The sequence below is a fragment of the Hordeum vulgare genome, chromosome 4H (assembly GCF_904849725.1).
Source record: "Hordeum vulgare subsp. vulgare chromosome 4H, MorexV3_pseudomolecules_assembly, whole genome shotgun sequence".
Classification (NCBI taxonomy): Eukaryota; Viridiplantae; Streptophyta; class Magnoliopsida; order Poales; family Poaceae; genus Hordeum; species Hordeum vulgare.
In genome coordinates this window covers 308,328,465-308,348,642 of record NC_058521.1, presented here as the reverse complement: position 1 = coordinate 308,348,642, position 20,178 = coordinate 308,328,465, and positions in this window count along the sequence as shown.

The following is a 20,178-nucleotide window of genomic DNA, read 5'->3' as shown; positions in this document are numbered from 1 at the left end:
CCAAGCGGGATCTCAGGCAAGATTACCATTTCCCTAGATACCATTACTATCATTGCCATGCTAGTTTTACCACTTCTATCGTTATTGTCTCGTTGCCTACCACTTGTTAAATATCAACCTCCGAACATTGCCATGAAAACCTTCAACCTGTTCACAACCTAGCAAACCACTGATTGCCTATGTTACCGCTTGCTTAACCATGTGTTAGCGTTGTTAGTTCAGGTGCAGTTGCTTCCATGTGATAACATGGGTTCCTTGTTATATAACCCTATTAAATGTTATTTAATTTAATGGACCTATATACTTGGTAAAAGGTGGAAGGCTCGGCCTTTCTAGCCTGGTGTTTTGTTCCACCTTTGCCCCCTTAGTTTCGGCTACCGGTGTTATGTTCCATAATTGAGCGCTCCTAACATGATTAGGAATGTTATGGGGACCCCCTTGATAATTCGTTTTAGATTAAAGCTGGTCTGGCAAGGCCCAACTTTGGTACTACATTTGCCTAATAACCTAATAAAATTGCATAGGGACTTTCCGGACCCCTAGGATAATTAATCAACCCCCGGGCTAGTGCTCCTCATGAGTGTTGGTCCAAAATGGGAATACTGCGGGGCCACCACGGGGCAACTCGAGGTTTGGTACCTGTAGGCTTTCCCATCCGTCGTGTCCTGAGAACGAGATACGCGGCTCCTATCGGGATCGTCGACACGTCGGGTGGCCTTGCTAGATTAGTTTTACCTTTGACGAGATATCTTGTGCATCGGGATTTCGGTGATGCTTTGGGTAATCTCAGAGTCGAGGTTTTCCACTAAGAAGTCCGACGAGATTGCGAGCGTCGTGATCGAGGATTTCTATGCGGCTTGTGGTAATTTGTGATGGACTAGTTGGAGCACCCGTGCAGGGTTAAATATTTTCCGAAAGTTGTGCCCGTAGTTATGTGGCAACGTGGAAACTTTGTTTAACGCTGGTTCTAGATAACTTTAAGCTAACTTAATTAAAACTTGCCAACTGTGTGCGTAACCGTGACTGTCTCTTTCGTGCGTTCCTTCTCCGATCGAGGACATGGTGGGGTTATGTCTGACGTAGGTAGGTGTTCAGGATCATTCATTTGATCATCAGTAGTTCACGCCCGTTATGCGTAGATCATCCCTCTCTTATTCTTGTACTAGTATGTTAGCTAGCAAATAAATGCTTAGTCGCGTGCTGCAACCTCACCACTTAATATCACCTCACCCATTAAGCTTTGCTAGTCTTGATACCTTTGGAAATGAGATTGCTGAGTCCCGTGTGGCTCGTAGATTACTACAACACCAGTTGCAGGTACAAGTAAAGCTTACTTGACGCGAGCGCGTTGATTGTTCATTTGGAGTTGCTTTTTCCTTTTCTTCTTCATCGATCCAGGATGGGTTCCAGGCCGGCAGCCTGGGATAGAAAGGATGGACGTCGTTCTTCTTTTCTCGTTTGTTTTCGTTCGTAGTCGGACCCTCCTCTTCTTCATGATGATTATGTATTGTACTGATGTGACTCTGATGTAGCTTGTGGCGAGTGTAAGCCAATTCTATATATCTCTTCTTTTCAGTACATGTATTTGTATCGATATCTATTCTTGCGAAACGACGAGATGTGCTTCTATCCTTGACGAGGCCCTCGTGCCAAATTGAGGATAGGACCGCATCTTGGGCGTTACAAGTTGGTATCAGAGCAGTACCGACCTAGGAGCCCCCTCGATTGATCGAACTTGCCCGAGTCGAGTCTAGTGAAAAACTGCTTTGAGTCTAGTTATATAGCAGAGAGTAGGATTCTTTTTTCTCCTCTTCAATGCTCTGGTGAGGAATCTTGACATAATAATTTATTCTACTCCTCTTCTCACTCAATTTTTTTAGGATCACGCGGATATTCTTGGAATCTATATGATGTCTATGTGACGGAGTTCTGTCTTGGTGCCTCGTGTCTGACTTGATTTCTTCCGGGGAGTTGAGCTCTACGGGATTCTTGAGCACATCGTTATCATTCAGATTTCTTAGTATCTCAGAACGAAGGATGTTTGTAATTGCTTCAATACTAGTAGTGGCGAGATAACCCCGATGTCCCCAATACTGGTGCAGATTGTTCGAGAGTAGTGCCATACTTTGTATCATTGTGATCACGAGGGTCTGTAGTAGATGAAGTTTCGAGATTCTGGTTATGTGTTGACGATGTGATACACTGGACGGGTTAGTATAGGAGTTGTGTGATATATTACTCCTTGTATCCGTGGACCAGATTGCATGACCAGAAATTTTGGGAATTCTTAGGTGGGAATTCAAGTAGTTACTTATAGGACAATCTTCCAACAAATGCATGATGTTAGGTTGGGGTTCGACATCTAGTGGATTCGTTTGTACATGGTCGTCTTACAGTTGTTCTCGTTGTGTCTTAAAGAGTCCTTGTAGCTTGCTACGACTCGGGGACGCTTCATATGTCGTGTGCACTGCCTTGCACAGGATGGCTACTGTAAGGGTCAAGCCCGTGCGATCCTGTCCACGAAAATATCGAACGGAAATCTTTCTCATGAGTTTGTTCTGGCTAATTGCAAGTCGCATCCTTTGTTTTGTTGAATATGGTAATTCGAGTTGCTTCAATGTCAAATGGTGATTTCATATCTTGCCAAGAGTTGTTCTCGTATTTCTATGGGAATGCTCATTAATTCTTTTACTCAAATCAGTGGTCTTGTCAATTCTTGTCAATCGGAGTCGTCATGTTAATTCTTTTCAACCGGTGTGTCTCTCTCCAAGGGAATTCAATCCTCTCTAATTTTGCAGATCATTCTCTCAATTCTTACCGGAGTTTGTCTCATGTGTCCCAAGTTGTCTTTGTTTTTCCCCGCCCTCCCACACTTTTCTTCAATGTTTCAGTCTTCATCCAAGTGCCTTTATTTTCAGTGATGCTTCCGCTATCTTCTCTTCCATGCGGTATTCGGTGATTCATTGTGAAGATTCTCAGGAGCTTCATGTTCATCTTTATTCAATCTTGTTATCTTTTCCAGTGAATTTAATTCGGTTATCCGTGTTCATCATATCCTTGTCATCCTTTAAATTGTTTCCTGTATTGGAAATTCTTATCTAGTCTTCTGTTGTCATTTATCTCTATTCTGTGCAGAGCGTTGAAGTTATCTCAGAATTTCTTGTTATCAATCCTTTCAATTATTTCGAGGTGCTCAACCTCATCAACTTTTCTTTATATCGATGCAATATCTCTCTTCCAAGCAATCTTTTCAATGGTGGTTCCTTTGAGTGGGCCCATAACCCATAGGTTTTTCCCGCGATCTTTTCTGGCTCTCGTAACCTTTTCCGGAGATCTCTAATTCTTTTCAACTATGACTTAAGTATGACTTTCGTCAGTCATATTCCTTCTTCAAGTTCTATTCGAATTAACTCATCTTTGGTTCAACCTTTCATTCTTCTTTATTCCGGTGTGTCTCACTTATTCTTGGTGGTGTTCTCCTCATCATGTTTCAGCTTTGAAGATCGAAGGAGTGTTTCTCTCAAATCTTGCTGCATTCTTGTGAAGATTATCATCTCACCTTGTGTTAGTTTCTAAATTGTTGTCAATCATGAGTATTCCTTCCATATCTATCCGGTGCATTTCAGTGTGTATTCATTTCTCGATCCTCTGAAGGCCATCATTTCAGAAGATTCTTCGTTCTCAGCTTTCATCTTTCATCCTCAATTCTTCTCAATTGTTGTCTCTTCGTTCGTCTCTCAATTATTACAGTTCCTTGTTCTAGTTTTCTCTCAGGTGGATCATAATCTCTTCATTCTCATTTATCTCCATTCATTCTTGGTATCTCCATTTAGTTGCAATTCTTGCCGGTGGTTGTTTCAAGACTTCCTTAGTTTGTGCTTTATCTATCTCTCTTTAATCTTTTCAAGAAGATTAAGTCGTATGCTAAATCCGTTGATTGTCCTCAATTTAATTTGATGAAGGATTAGCATAACATAATTCTTATTCATGTTTCATCAAATGATTTCAATTCTTCTTCCGGAGTGGCTCGCGATACCAATTCCTTTTTTCTCAAGTGTTCTTATCTTTTCTTTTCCGGAGTTCCAAGTTTTTCTCAAGTATCTCTTCGTGAAGCTTCATCGAAGTCTTTGCAAGGCTTCAATCTTATTCTTTCATCCTTCATATCTTGCATCATCCTTTGGATACGGAGGCTCGTCATGGTGGTTCTTCAAGGATGTGATTTTCCCAAGGTGTTCTTCAAGATTCTTGTTGGAGTACCTCAAGTATTCTTTATCTTGCATTTCCAGTGCATTTGTTCTTCCTTTATCCTTTGCGGTGGTATTATAGCATTCTTGTTAGTGTAGGAGCCTCGAAGAGTTTTCCTTTCAAGAATGAGATAATTAAGTCCACCAATTCTATGATCATGAGATATTTTTTTCAACTCATGATTTCTGGGTTGAGTATCTTGGTTTAGTTTTCACCTAAAGCCTTTCCTAAGGATTGTCGCAATTATGGTGCTTGTCATTAATCCAAGTTCTCGATGCACCCTCTTGGTGTAAGAAGTTTTGATATCTTTGCTTTCAGCTATCCTTGTTTCTCTTAGTGGTTGGTTGTCACCTCATATATGTTGAGATGATTTTCATAAGCCCACTACTATCTTGTTCTTTTCATTGTTGGTTTTCCAACAACTACGTCAATTCTTCTTGTCTGGAGGCTCTTCAATTCTATTGTGATAGTAGTTGTCATTCTCTTATTCATTCTTTGATTCCAATGGTCTAGTTTTATTCCCTTGTTCCGGAGGCATTGTGATGTTGCTCTTTTGGGTCAATCATGTTGTTCTATCAAGATCATATTTTCCCTTGTTCAATTTAGTTAGTTTGTTGTGAATTGTCTCAAGATCTCTCCATCTTATCGAATTTTTGTCCCCTTTTCCTACCGTAGTGTTGCCGAAATTTTCGGTGAATTCTTGCTTGTTTCTCATATCATTCCTCATCGCTTTGCAACCTTCAAGGATCGTTGGTTTCACTCGTTCGCAAAGAAGCGATTAAGTTTTATCTCTTGGTTTCTCACCCTCTTCCCTGTTCATTCTTCGATCTCGGGTCGAGATCCTCTGGTAGTGTAGGAGAGTTGTGACAGCCCGATGCCGATGTTCCAGAAGATTCCCCCCTTTATTCGTCGTGTGTCTATTTTTATTTGTCGCATCATCATCGCATCATGCGCATCATCAGCATTACATCGGCATCCCGTTGCCCCCAGTTTTCAAAACTTGCATCCGTTGTTAGTTGCCGGTTCTTGCCGTTGTCCGTTCTGAGCCCGTCCACACACGCACGCGCCCGCGGCACCTTTTAAAACCTTGTGTTTAAAAGTGTGTGTAAAACCTTCATTGATTCGGTTGAAACTTGACGTGCGGTCGTATTTAGTTATAGGTAGGCCGCCTGCCAACTTTCGTCGCAACCGGAGTCCGTCTGGTACCCGAACGGTCGACCGTAGCGGCACCGTATTCGGTCTATCGTCGGACGTTAGTCGATGTTTTAAAAATTGTGTTTCTGCGTCGCGCCTTGTCCCTCTCATCCCTTCATAGCCCATCTACACCGCCCATTAGTGCCACCTAGCCACTTCCTCCGTTGGTGGTCGTCGGATCGCGATCGGACGGACGAGGTCCACCCCACCAGCGACCAACCCTATATAAGTATCACCCCCTGGAGAGACCCCTCTCACTTCACTAGGGTTTCTCCTAGTCATTTTTGTAGCCACCCCCCTAAAAAACTCCACTTGCTAGCCCTCACCCTTCAAAATCCCGCAGCTCTGTGGTAAGACGAAGTATCCTACTGATTTCCTGCTAGCCCTCACCCTGTGGGAATTGTGAGAGACATAGAAGTCCGGTGTGGTAAGACGAAGTATCCTACTGATTTCCTCGTCCTTTCTACTGCACAAGATAACTTCTGCCCCATCATATTTGGTAGACCCTTTCTCAACACTGTCAATGCTCACATTGATTGCATTAAGCAGACTGTCACTATTAGTTTCGAGGGTGTGTCTCATGAATTTAACTTCTCCAAGTTTGGAAGAGAACCCCATGAAAAAGAGTCATCTGGTAGGGATGAAATCATTGCTCTTGCCTCTATTCCCGTACCTCCTACGGATCCTTTAGAGCAATATCTGCTTGAGCATGAAAATGATATGCATATGGATGAAAGAGATGAGATAGATAAAATTGTTTTAGAACAATATCCTATTCTCAAGAATAATTTCCCTGTTGAACTGCTTGAGGATCCTCCCCCACCAAAGGGTGATCCTGTGTTCGAGCAAAAACAGTTACCAGATACTCTTAAGTATTCCTATCTTGATGAGAAGGAGATATATCCTGTTATTATTAGTGCTCATCTCTCGAATCACAAAGAGAAGACGTTATTAAAAACTTTGAGGAAGCACCGTGTTGCTATTGGATATACTCTTGATGATCTGAAAGGTATTAGTCCCACTCTATGTCAGCACAAGATTAAAACCAATCCTGATTCTAAACCAGTTGTTGATCATCAACAGAGACTAAATCAGAGGATGAAAGAGGTCCTGAGAAATGAAATATTAAAGCTTCTGGAAGAAGGAATCATCTATCCTGTTGCTCATAGTGATTGGGTAAGTCCAGTATATTGCGTACCTAAGAAGGGAGGTATCACCGTCGTTCCTAATGATAAGAATGAACTAATCCCACAAAGGATTATTACTGGCTATAGGATGGTGATAGACTTCCGGAAACTGAACAAGGCAACCAGGAAAGACAATTATCCTTTGTCGTTTATCGACCAAATGCTAGAAAGGCTATCTAAACACACACACTTCTGCTTTCTAGACGGTTATTCAGGTTTTTCGCAAATACCTGTTGCATAATCTGATCAGGAGAAAACCACTTTCACCTGCCCCTTCGGTACCTTTTCTTATAGACGTATGCCTTCTGGCTTATGCAATGCACCTGCCACCTTTCAAAGATGTATGATGGCTATATTCTCTGACTTTTGTAAAAAGATTGTTGAAGTTTTCATGGATGATTTCTCTGTTTACGGTTCTTCCTTTGATGATTGCCTCAGCAACCTTGATCGAGTCTTACAGGGATGCAAAGATACCAACCTGGTCATGAACTGGGAGAAGTGCCACTTCATGGCTATTGAAGGCATCGTCTTAGGACACAAAATCTCTGAGAAAGGCATTGAAGTTGATAAGGCTAACGTAGATGCAATTGAGAAAATGCCTTGCCCCACAGATATCAGAGGTATACGAAGTTTCCTAGGTCATGCTGGTTTATATAGAAGGTTCATTAAAGACTTCTCTAAGATTTCTAGGCCTCTTACCAACCTCTTGTAGAAGGATGTTCTTTTTGTTTTTTATGAGGATTGTGAGGAAGCTTTCGAAATACTTAAGAAGGTCTTAGTAACCGCACCTATTATTCAACCACCTGATTGGAACTTGCCCTTTGAAATCATGTGCGATGCTAGTGATTATGCCGTTGGTGCTGTTCTAGGACAAAGAGTTGACAAGAAGTTGAATGTCATTCACTATGCTAGTAAAACTCTAGACAGTGCCCAAAGAAACTATGCCACTATGGAGAAGGAGTTTTTAGCAGTCGTGTTTGCATGTGAAAAGTTCAGATCTTGTATAGTTGACTCCAAAGTCACTATTCACTCTGATCATGCTGCTATTAAGTACCTCATGGAGAAGAAGGACGCTAAGCCTAGGCTAATCAGATGGGTTCTCCTGCTACAGGAATTTGATTTGCACGTTGTTGACCGAAAGGGTGCTGATAACCCTATAGCAGATAACTTGTCTAGGCTAGAGAATGTCCTTGATGACCCACGACCTATTTATGACAGCTTTCCTGATGAGCAATTGAATGCCATCCACACTTCACATAGTGCACCGTGGTACGCTGATTACGCAAACTATATCATAGCCAAATACATACCACCCAGTTTCACCTACCAGCAAAAGAAGAAATTCTTCTTTGATTTGAGACACCACTTTTGGGATGATCCTCACCTTTATAAGGAAGTAGTAGATGGTGTTATTAGACATTGTGTGCCTGAACATGAACAGGGACAGATCCTGTATAAGTGTCATTCCGAGGCCTACGGAGGACACCATGCTGGAGATAGAACTGCTCATAAGGTATTGCAATGAGGTTTCTATTGGCCCACTGTCTTCAAGGATGCCCGTAAGTTTGTATTGTCTTATGACGAATGCCAAAGAATAGGGAATATCAGGAAGTGTCAGGAAATGCCTATGAACTATTCACTTGTCATTGAACCATTTGATGTCTGGGGCTTTGATTATATGGGACCTTTCCCGAGTTCCAATGGCTATACTCACATCTTAGTTGCTGTGGATTATGTCACTAAGTGGGTAGAGGCTATCCCCACTAAAAATGCTGATCACCACACCTCTATTAAGATGCTTAAAGAAGTCATTTTCCCAAGATTTGGAGTCCCTAGATATCTGATGACTGATGGCGGTTCACACTTCATTCATGGTGTTTTCCGAAAGATGCTCGCTAAGTATGATGTCAACCACAGAGTTGCATCTCCTTATCATCCTCAGTCTAGTGGACAAGTGGAGATTAGTAATAGGGAGATCAAATTGATCTTACAAAAGACCGCCAATAGGTCTCAAAAGAATTGGTCTAGCAAACTTGACGATGTGCTATGGGATTATAGGACTTCTTATAAGAATCCCATGGGCATGTCGCCGTATAAAATGGTTTATGGTAAGGCCTGTCATTGACCCCTTGAGCTGGAACGCAAAGCTTATTGGGCAATCAAAGAGCTCAACTTCGATTTCAAACTTGCCGGTGAGAAGCGGTTGTTTGATATCAGCTCATTAGATGAATGGAGGGCCCAGGCATATGAGAATGCCAAGTTGTTCAAGGAAAAGGTTAAGAGATGTCACGATAAAAAAATACAAAAACCAGAGTTCAATGTAGGTGATTATGTCCTGCTATACAATTCTCGTTTAAGATTCTTCGCAGGCAAGCTTCTCTCTAAATGGGAAGGTCCCTACGTTGTCGAGGAAGTATATCGTTCCGGTGCCATCAAAATCAATAACACGGAAGGTAATTTTCCTAGAGTGGTAAATGGGCAAAGAATCAAGCATTACATCTCTGGTACTCCCATAAATGTTGAGACCAATATCATCAATATCATAACTCCAGAGGCGTACATAAGGGATGTTTATCAGCCTGTTTCAGACCCTGAAAACGAAGAGGTATCTGTTTCGGTAAGTAATTGGACTCCGAAAATTTTCCAATAGGAAATTTTCTCCGTTTTGGAATTTTTGGAAAATTAGAAAAATAAAAAGCAGTCCGGAGAGCGCACGAGGCGGCCACAAGCTTGGTTGCCGCGACCTCCCCCTGGCCGCGGCAACAGAGCTTGTGGGCACCTCGTGTGCCTCCCGGACTCCGTTTTCTTGCAGAGCACTCCTTCTGGTCCAGAAAAAATCATTATATATACGCCGGAGGGTTTTGATCTCCGTATCGCAGTTTTCCTCTGTTTTCGTTTCAAGCTTGTTTCTGTCGCAGATCTAGACCATCATGACTTCCCCAAAAGCTCCTAAGGACAATATCTTCGAGAAGGTCATCAATCCCTACCTCATGGAAGTGCTAAAACACCCTCAATCTATTAAGATGAGTCAGGGGATGTTGCACATCCGTGATGTTGATGGGCCTAAGAATACCGGAAGCGTGGAGACGAGGCTCGAAGCAATGGAGCAACAAGTCTTCACGTGCCAAGGGATGGTGGAGTGTGGACTCAATGCCAACCACATGATGATCACGGAGTTCACCGGCAATCACGAGATGGATGCCATTGACATTGGGAAGCACCTCTCCAGGCTCTATGACAGGGTTGATCAACTCCAGGGCCAGATCTATGACCTGCAAAACCAAAACTAGGAGTACGAGTATAGATGTAAATCAATACGGTTGGCTGTAGATTTGAGGATTCCGGCGACTCGTTCATCCTACCATGATGGAGCACCTATGCCTTGGAAGTCGGAGGATCAGACTACTTCAACAACACCACCACCATCGCCACCAAAGGAAGACAACTAAGCATTGGTATGGGCAACTCCCTTGGCTTATGCCAAGCTTGGGGGAGTTGCCCTAGTATCGTATCACCTTTATATCTTTTGTTTTTACCTTTGTTTTAGTTCTTTCCTTTTCTGTTTTATTTCTTCTCTTAGTGGATTAAGTCTTTAGTGTTTGGTTTGAGTCTTTTGCCTTGTGTCTCCCCCGATGTATTCGAGCTTGCGAGCTATATAATAAAGAGTATCTTAGTCAACGGCTTTGTTTTGTGCCGTGATCAAAAGTATGAAAAGAACGATAGCATGAAAGATCATGAGATGATCCTATCGAAAGTGATAGCTTCACATATAACAAGTATGATGACTGAAACTTGTTGAGAATAGACCAACATAGACCCCAGTCATTGTTGCAATTAATAAGAAGTAATAAGGAAAGAGAGGTTCACATATAAATATATCATCTTAGACACTTTCTATAATTGTGAGCACTCACCAAACTATTACATGCTTAGAAGTAGATGTTGGACAAGAAAGACAACATAATGAATTGTATTTGCTTAGTTCCAAACAATGTTATATGATTAGAGATCCCTTAGCATGTGACGATTGCTTCCACCTCGTATTAGCCAAAACTCCCGCACCAAGTAGAGATACTACTTGTGCATCCATAAACCTTCAACCCAGTTTTGCCATGAGTGTCCACCATACCTACCTATGGACTGAATAAGATCCCTCAAGTAAGTTGTCATTGGTGCAAGCAATAAAAATTGCTCTCTAATATGTATGATCTATTAGTGTGTGGAAAATAAGCTTTGTACGAACCTGTGACGAGGAAGACATAAAAGCGGCAGACTGCATAATAAAGTTCTTTATCACAGGAGGCAATATAAAGTGATGTTCCTCCGCACTAAGATGACACGCAACCAAACCTCAAAAGCGCATGACAACCTCTGCTTCCCTCTGCGAAGGGCCTATCTTGTACCTTTACTTTTCGCCCTTGTAAGAGTCATGGTGATCTTCACCAATTCCTCATTTAGCCTTTTTCTTGGTGAACGTCATATGCTTGGGAAAGATCTATATTGATATATCAACTTGGAGCCTAGTACTTATGCTTTATTATTGTTGACTTTGCCCTTGAGGTAAATGGTTGGGAGGCAAAACTATAAGCCCCTATCTTTCTCTGTGTCCAACTGAAACTTTGATATCATGAGTACCACATGAGTTGTAACAATTGTGGAAAACAAATGAGATGATTGAGTATGTGGATTTGCATTAAAGCTCTTATTTGACTCTTTTTGATAATATGATAAATTGGAATTGCTTCAATGACTATGGACTGTTGTTGGCTACTTTTCGGTAAGGTTTTTGTTTCATACTTCGCTTTGTGAAGGAATTGTTACTTTCCCATAAGAATCTCTATGATGTACTGATGTTCTATGTGTGATCATGATGCCCTCATGTCCGTATTATGTTTTATCGACACCTTCATCCCTAAACATGTGGACATGTTTTGGGTCTTGGTTTTCGCTTGAGGACAAGCGAGGTCTAAGCTTGGGGGAGTTGATACGTCCATTTTGCATCATGCTTTCATGTTGATATTTATGATTTTATGGAATGTTATTATACTTTGTGGAACCTTACTTATGCCTTTCCTCTCTTATTTTGCAAGGTTTATTTGAAGAGGGAAAATACCGGGAGCTGGAATTCTGGACTGGAAAAGGAGCAAGTTTGAGTCCTCTATTCCGCGAAACTCCAAATGCCCTGAAAATCAACGTTGATTTTTTTGGGAATATATAAAAAATATTGGGCGAAAGAAGCGTCAGAGGGGAGCAGCCAGGGGCCCACAAGCCTGGTTACCGCGGCCTACCCCCCTGGTCGCGGCAACAGGGCTTGTAGGCACCATGGTGGCCCACTGGCCCCCCTCTTTTTCTATATGAAGGGTTTCGTCTGGAAAAAATCAGGGTGGAGCTTTTTCGTGGATTCTCCGCCGCCACGGGGCGGAACTTGAGCAGATCCAATCTAGAGCTCCGGCAGGACGATCCTGCCGGGGAAACTTCCCTCCCGGAGGGGGAAATCGTCGCCTTCGTCATGACCAACACTCCTCTCATCGGACGGGAGGCATCTCCATCAACATCTTCATCAGCACCATCTCCTCTCCAAGCCCTAGTTCATCTCTTGTAACCAATCTCCGTCTCGCGACTCCGATTGGTACTTGTATGGTTGCTAGTAGTGTTGATTACACTTTGTAGTTGATGCTAGTTGGATTACTTGGAGGAAGAGTTTATGTTCAGATCTTTGATGCTATTCATTACACCTCTGATCATGATTATGATTATGCTTTGTGAGTAGTTACTTTTGTTCCTGAGGACATGGGATAAGTCATGCTAATAATAGTCATGTGAATTTGGTATTCGTTCGGTATTTTGATATGTTGTATGTTGTTTTTCCTCTAGTGGTGTTATGTGAACGTCGACTAGATAACACTTCACCATATTTGGTCCTAGAGGAATGCATTGGGGAGTAGTAAGTAGATGATGGGTTGCTAGAGTGATAGAAGCTTAAACCCCAGTCTATGTGTTGCTTCGTAAGGGGCTGATTTGGATCCACTAGTTTAATGCTATGGTTAGACGTTGTCTTAATTCTTCTTTCGTAGTTCTGGATGCTTGCGAGAGGGGTTAATCATAAGTGGTATGCTTGTCCAAGTAAGGGCAGTACCCAAGCGCCGGTCCACCCACATATCAAATGATCAAAGTAACGAACGCGAATCATATGAACATGATGAAACTAGCATGACAGAAATTCCCGTGTGTCCTCGGGAGCGTTTTTCCTCTTATAAGACTTTGTTCACGATTGTCCCTTGCTACAAAAGGGATCGAGCCACTTGGTGCACCATTGCTACTACTTGTTACTTGTTACTTTTCTCTTGGTACCTTTCACCTCACTACACCATCACTTGTTACCGCTACTTTCAGTGTTTGCAATTATTACCTTGCTGAAAATCGTTTATCAGAGCCTTCTCCTCCTCGTTGGGTTCGACACTCTTACTTATCGAAAGGACTACGATTGATGCCCTATACTTGTGGGTCATCAAGTACCTACTCCACGGAAACATCGATGGCACCGTCGACTCGGCCCTCATGGTGAATGACAAGGACTGGATGATCCTCGACGCCACCATCATCCGCTGGTTCTACCTCACCATCTCCAAAGATATCTTTCACACGGTGGTGTGTGATGAGGACGTCGCCTACACCGTATGGACCAAGCTCAACGGCCTCTTCACCGATAACAAACTCCAGTGCAAGGTCCTCGTCCATGACGAGTTTTATGGGTGCGAGCAGTTTGATTTATCCATTGATGATTTTTGCATGCGCCTCAAAAAGCTTGCTGACGAGCTCCGTGATCTTGGCGAGACGATCAAGGACGAGATCCTCGTCAGCACCCTCACCGCCGGCCTCAACTACATCTTTGTGAACGCCGCTTCCAATCCGACTCTTATCCCAGAGCCTACCTTCCCCAAGGAAATGGCATACCTCAAGCTTGAGGAATGCCGCCTAAAGATGGTGCGGATCCAGACCACGCACGCGGCTCTCACCACCGCCACTCGTGGTGGACCTGCTCCCCCGCGGCCGACTCCCCCACAGCCGGCCTTCCCGCAGCTGACTACCCTTGAGCCGCCGCAGCCAGGCCCGTCTAGAAACGGCCGCCGTCGCGGTGGTCGGTGCGGTGGGCGTCAGCAGCAGTAGCCGAACGGCGCTCCGGGTGTCACCGCTCGCCTCCATAGCTGCAAGCGGCTCCATGGTATGCCGGGAAGAATGCATGGACTGGCGTTGTGCATGCTTATTCCATGCCGGTTCCGTGCTCGTGCTCCCGGTCTACTAGGACCCCGACCCCCGTCGCATCAGGCATTCTACACCGCACCCCAGCTGTACGTAGCGCAGTACGACCCTTTCTCACTCGGCCAGCCGACCCAGTCAGGAGGGTAGCCGGCGCGCCTGCCGATCTAGTCGGCGCAGTCCGGCGGGCTTCCCCATCCCCCCTGGGAGTTGGCTCTGCTTGCGGTGCTGCACTCCACCCCTACACCGAGAAACTACACTGGTGACAGTGACTGGTATATGGATATCGGTGCTATGGCCCACATTGTTGCTCATCCCGGTACCCTCCACACCCCCTATCCTATCAACTCTCTACTCGCATCACCATCGGTGACGGTTCTTCTCTACCTATTACACATATAGGACATGCTTCTTTTCCCTCTTCTTCCACACCCCTCTCTTTATCCAACATCTTAGTTTCTCTTGACCTTATCAAAAACCTTGTTTCTGGTCGCTACTTTACACGTGAAAATCCCGTTACTGTTGAATTTGACGAGTTTGGTTTTTCTGTCAAGGACGTCCGTACCAGGATGGTGCTTCACCGATGTGAAAGTCCTGAAGACCTCTACCCGGCCGGCTCCACTGCCTCCTCCACCTCCACCGCTCATGTCGCTCTCGCCACTGGTGTGGACCTTTGGCACGCTCGCTTGGGTCATCCCAACCCATCCACCCTTCATCATATTATTCGTAGTTTTTTCCTTCACATGTAATAAGAACGAGAATCACTCTTGTCACGCTTGTCATCTTACCAAACATACTTGTCTCCCTTTTCATGCTTCTTCTCATGTTGCTTCATACCCAGTTGAGTTAATTCATAGTGATATGTTGTCACACCCCAAAAATTTAATAACATTTTTATAAAATAATATATTGCCTAGAACAAAATTTTTGAGAAATAAATTGCTTCATGACTCTTTTCAAAGCCTCTTTCCAAAAACTTTTCATTTCAAGTGGCTTTTCAAAGATCATTTAGTGCTTGAGCCCTTACTTGAGACCATTTTGAATTCTTTATTTAATTAGATGGGAATATTATTTTGGCCATGCTTATTTAAAATCTGAATTGCTAGGTTATCACTTAATTTTTGAAACACTCCTTTTCCCTTCCATACAATTTTCCCCAAGTAAATTTAAAAAAAAATGTTGGAACCTGAGTGCTTGCATCAAGACATTTATTTTATTCTCGTAATTTTATGTGAACATTTTGCTAAGGTTTCTTTTCTTCCAAATGACTTATATTTTCTTTAAAGGGCCTGTTTTGCACTACAACCATTATATAACTTTTTCTAAAACTTCTATACAAACTTGAATATGACCTGTGATGTCCGTGGATCACATTTTTGCAAAAACTTATCCAAGCATTTTGAAAACTTTAAGCACATTAACTTCTTTTCTTTTCTGGCCCTATTGTGTGTTTGCACTACAACCCCTAGAATTTTTCTTTCAAAAATTCCATAAAAAATGAGGATGTTAAGTGATGCATGAGCCACTTTTATGTAAAAGCCCAACCTTGTGCTTTGGATTTTTTTTTGCAAAACAACCATCTTTCTATTATCGTCCAGTTTGGTACTTTGTACTACAACCATATTTGTCCATGCTCTATTTACTTTGATATTTTGCATGCTTTTATGACACCCTACCAAAACCATAAATCCAGGAGTTGATGGCTATTGGATGATTTTGAGTACATGTGATATTAGCTTCAAGTTTTTGTCCAAAATAGGTTTTCTCCCAGAGTTGCACTAACCAATTTATTCTTTTCTCAAACTAAGCCTACCACCGTTGCTAACACCTAGGGAGGGTATGATCTGGAGTTTTTGGGTTACAGAGAAGATCATTTGGAGTCTGTGGCATTCCATCAAGCACGTGTAGTGCATGGCCAGATTTGGCATCAGTTTGAGTTTGCATTGGCAAACTCCTCCTCTGGCCCAACTAGCTTGTCCACTAACTTCTTCCCTTGCCCTAGCCTAACCCTGGTGACTCCTAGCAGCTCTGGAGTCCTTTGTGGGTGCCGGGCATTTCGTCAAACGGGTGTCGTGCGTGCTGTGGGCAAGCCAGAGCGCATGTTTTGCACGCACGTGTGCCGAGCCGCTGCGTCCGCGCGCCCCTAGCCTTTTGGTCTGCTGCAGAGCTCGTTTACCCCTCCTTCCGACCGTCGGTCGCCGCCCTGTGCGCGAGAAGTGCCGCGGCAGCGTTATAGCCGTGGCGGCTAGCTAGCGGGTTCTTTGTTGCTGCAGTGGCCAACACCGCCCAAGCAATTCCACCTAGCTAGCTGCCCCTAGACCACCTCCCCTGCCTCGCCCTTACTCCTCCAACGCGATGTTGCCCTTGCTGCGCTGCCAGCCCATCCCTGCTGCCCCTGCCACCACCTGAAGCTCTGTCTCCGGCGAACTTATCTGCAAGTGTCGGTGAGCCGCTCCGAGCAGGCTATAAAAAGGACCCCCGAGCCTTCTGAGCTTCAGAGTAGCCTCCCCTGACCCGTAGCTCCCTGCCCCTCACCACAATTCTACCGAAGATGCTCGCCTCGCTCGTCTCTCATAGTAGCACCGCCGCGGCCCTTCAGTGAGATTCACCGCATGTCGAAGCCCCTAGCCTCCCCCACCACACCAGCTGCACCCCCTAAGCCGCCTTGAAGCCTCACCGACGCTCGAGCTCGAGGAAGAGCCGTTGTAGGCCGAACCAACCGAACCAGTAACCGTCGTCCACCATTGTTGCAGCTCCACCCAACCCCGAGCTCTGTCGCGCCTCTAACCTCCAAAGATGGATGCGACATACTCCCACAAGCGTGTGCATAGTCCTTGCGCGTCGGGAGGAGCCCTGTGCCGTCGGTGAGCCTCACCGGAAGCTCTTCTCTGCTGTGTGTCACACTCGTGCGGGAGGAGGTAGGAGGACCCGATAGGCGGGCCCCGCCTGTCGGTGAGCCAGCCGCAACCCTCGAAGGGCGTAGCCCCCTTGTGAGTTTCCCCCTTAGGTAAGGCGTAATCTTACATGACTGTTTTGATAAATACGTTTCCTTTGCGGGAAAGCGTACTCTGGCCGAGACGTTTTCTTTTATATTTGATTTTAAAAATAGAGTTTGACCAGATCTTTGAGTGGCTATAAATTTTTAAATATAACTCCAAATGGATTGATTCTTTTTCCTACCTCTTTTGAACGACCTCTAGTTTATTTACATATTTATTTCAAAATTATTCAAACAACTTTTGTGTGTTGTTTTATGTTTGTGTGTTGATTCAAATATTTTTCAAAATAGGAAATTGGATATTGGAAACTTCCTTCAAGATGTTGGGGTGCACATCACCCTCCTTAAACTCCAAAGGCAAGCATCTTGAATCCAAATTTGCATAAAGTTGTGTGATGTTTGTGGTAGTGCATATATTGCGTAATTTTAGATTATGTTAATAAAAATGTCGCATGAAAAAGTACCTTTCATAAGAGCATGTGACGGATACTGTTATTGCTAAGTTTGTGGATGGAAAGTGGTGAGTGGTTACTGCCTCATTGCTCCGTATGCTACATTGGTCTGGACAACCTCGGAATAAGGTGTGTCTGGTGGAAATGAGACCATAGGCTAACACCTCGTGGGGTGAGAGTGGTCAGTGAAAGCATGTCGGTGTGTGATTGCAGTAACCTTAAGATAATCTCTTCACCAAGATTGTGTGGTACTAACCCTTGCAGGGAAAATATTAAACCTCCTAAGTTGACCGTAGATCGAGTCTTGTCTGTGTGTCACCTTACCTTACGTGCTACCACAGGTCCTCCCGAAAGGGAATACAGTCTTGTAGGTCGTAAATCTATTACCAGGTACACACCAAGTAGAGAGGCCGGGATGAAGGTATCCATGGCCCTGGACTAAATCCAGTCATCCGGTCAGGGGCATGGGTGTTTCCGGTCTGGGACCGAGAGGGATCGGTCGTTCCCTTGTAGCGCGCGATATAAATTTGAACCCATGCTAGTTGAGGTTGGAGCCTCCTCGTCTTATGGTTTTGCCCTGCAACGTAGTCCGGTTGGAGCTGGGCTTCATAGGGGTAAAATGGGTGTGTACTAGTTCTGAGAGTTTACTTCTAAAATACCATACGCGGGATTAGTCTGAGTGACTATTTAAACCCGTGGGCTGTGGGTAAAGAGCACACCCTCTGTAGAGTAAAAACTATTCGAGTAGCCGTGTCCACGATCAAGGACGAATGGTTGACTAGTCAAGTGTCGGTCTGAGTGTCGGTCTTTGGAGGAGGTAAAGAAATCGTGAGACTAATCCAGAAATGTGGTGGATGACCATATTATTATTATTATTATTACTCTGGACTAACCCCTATGATTATGTTTGTTGAATATCCCTGGGACGGTTCTACCTCATGGATATTCTTCACTTATGATTACTTCTTATAAGCCCTTTCTGTGGTTTTGCACAGACGCCCGATCGAGGCATGCTTATTATTATTATTTCTTATGAGCCCTTTCTGTGGTGGCGCTCAGACGCCCGACTGAGGCATGCTTATTATTTTTCTTCTGAGCCCTTTCTGTGATGTCGCTCAGACGCGCGACTGAGGCATGCTTATTATTATTTCTTATAAGACCTTTCTGTGGTGTCGGTCAGACGCCTGACTGCGACACGCATATTATTACTTATTCCGTATTACCTTCCTTGCTTATTTATACAACATTGGTGGAAAATAGCGTATCTGCATAAATGCATTCATGAATTAAACTCTAATGGCATGATATAATTGTTAGTGGAATTTGCATGCATCTCAGCTCCTTTAACTTATTTGTTTTCTTGATGTTTGCGAGTACATTCAAAGTACTCACTGGTTTGTCCCTGGCTACTTTCTTGGCCAGATTGCGTCCGAGAGGAGCACGATGTCGTCAACCCAAAACCTAGGAGTCAAGGATAGCAGCATTGTGAGATAGGAATTTATCCAGGTCAGCTGTTCCTGTGGGAACGGAGTCCCATGGGCATTAGAGATTCCTCAAGTCGTTTCCTATTGGAAATATGCCCTAGAGGCAATAATAAAGTTGTTATTATATTTCCAATTCATGATAATTGTCTATTATTCATGGTATAATTCTATTAACCAGAAATTGCAATACATGTGTGAATATATAGATCACAATGTGTCCCTAGTGAGCCTCTAGTTGGCTAGCTCGTTGATCAATAGATGATCATGGTTTCTTGATCATGGACATTGGATGTCATTGATAACGGGATCACATCATTGGGGAATGCTGCGATGGACATGACCCAATCCTAAGCATAGCATTAGATCGTGTTGTTCGTCTGCTAGAGCTTTTCTAATGTCAAGTATCATTTCCTTAGACCATAATATTGTGCAACTCCCGGATACCGTAGGAGTGCTTTGGGTGTATCAAACATCACAATGTAACTGGGTGATTTTAAAGGTGCACTACAGGTATCTCCGAAAGTGTCTATTGGGTTGTACGAATCAAGACTGGGATTTGTCACTCCGTTTGACGAAGAGGTATCTTTGGGCCCACTCAGTAATTCATCATCATATTGTGCTCAGTGTGACTAAGTAGTTAGCCACGGGATGATGTGTTACGGAACGATAGACTTGCCGGTAATGAGATTGAACAAGGTACGGGATACCGATGATCGAATCTCGAGCAAGTATCATACCGGTAGACAAAGGGAATTGCATAAGGGATTGATTGAATCTTTGACATCGTGGTTCATCCGATGAGGTCATCATGGAACCAACATAGTTATCCAGACCCCGCTGTTGGTTATTGGCCGGAGAGATGTCTCGGTCATGTCTGTATATCTCCCGAACCCGTAGGATCTACACACTTTAGGTTCAGTGGCGCTAGGGTTGTAGGGAAATAATTTACGTGCTTACCGAAGGTTGTTAGGAGTCCCGGATGAGATCCCGAATGTCACGAGGAGCTCCAGAATGGTCCGTAGGTAAAGAGTGATATATAGAAAGTCCTATTTTGGTCACCAGAAAAGTTTCGAGCTCATCGGTAGTGTACCGAGAGTGCCGGGAGGGTGCCGGAAGACCCCCCGGGAGGGTTGTGACGACCAAAGGAGTTCATGGGCTGTTAGAGGAGGTGGACTAACCTTATTGGGCTGTCCAAGGCCTTCCCTAAAAGCCCATGCACATAGGGATAAAGGGATAAGGCAAAAAGGTAGTCTACATCCCTTGTGGGAGGAGGACTCTCCCCTAGTTCGGCCGAACCTCTCCACCTTGGAGGAGGGGCCAAGGAAGCCCTCCCTCTCCCTCCTCCTACATATACTTGAGGT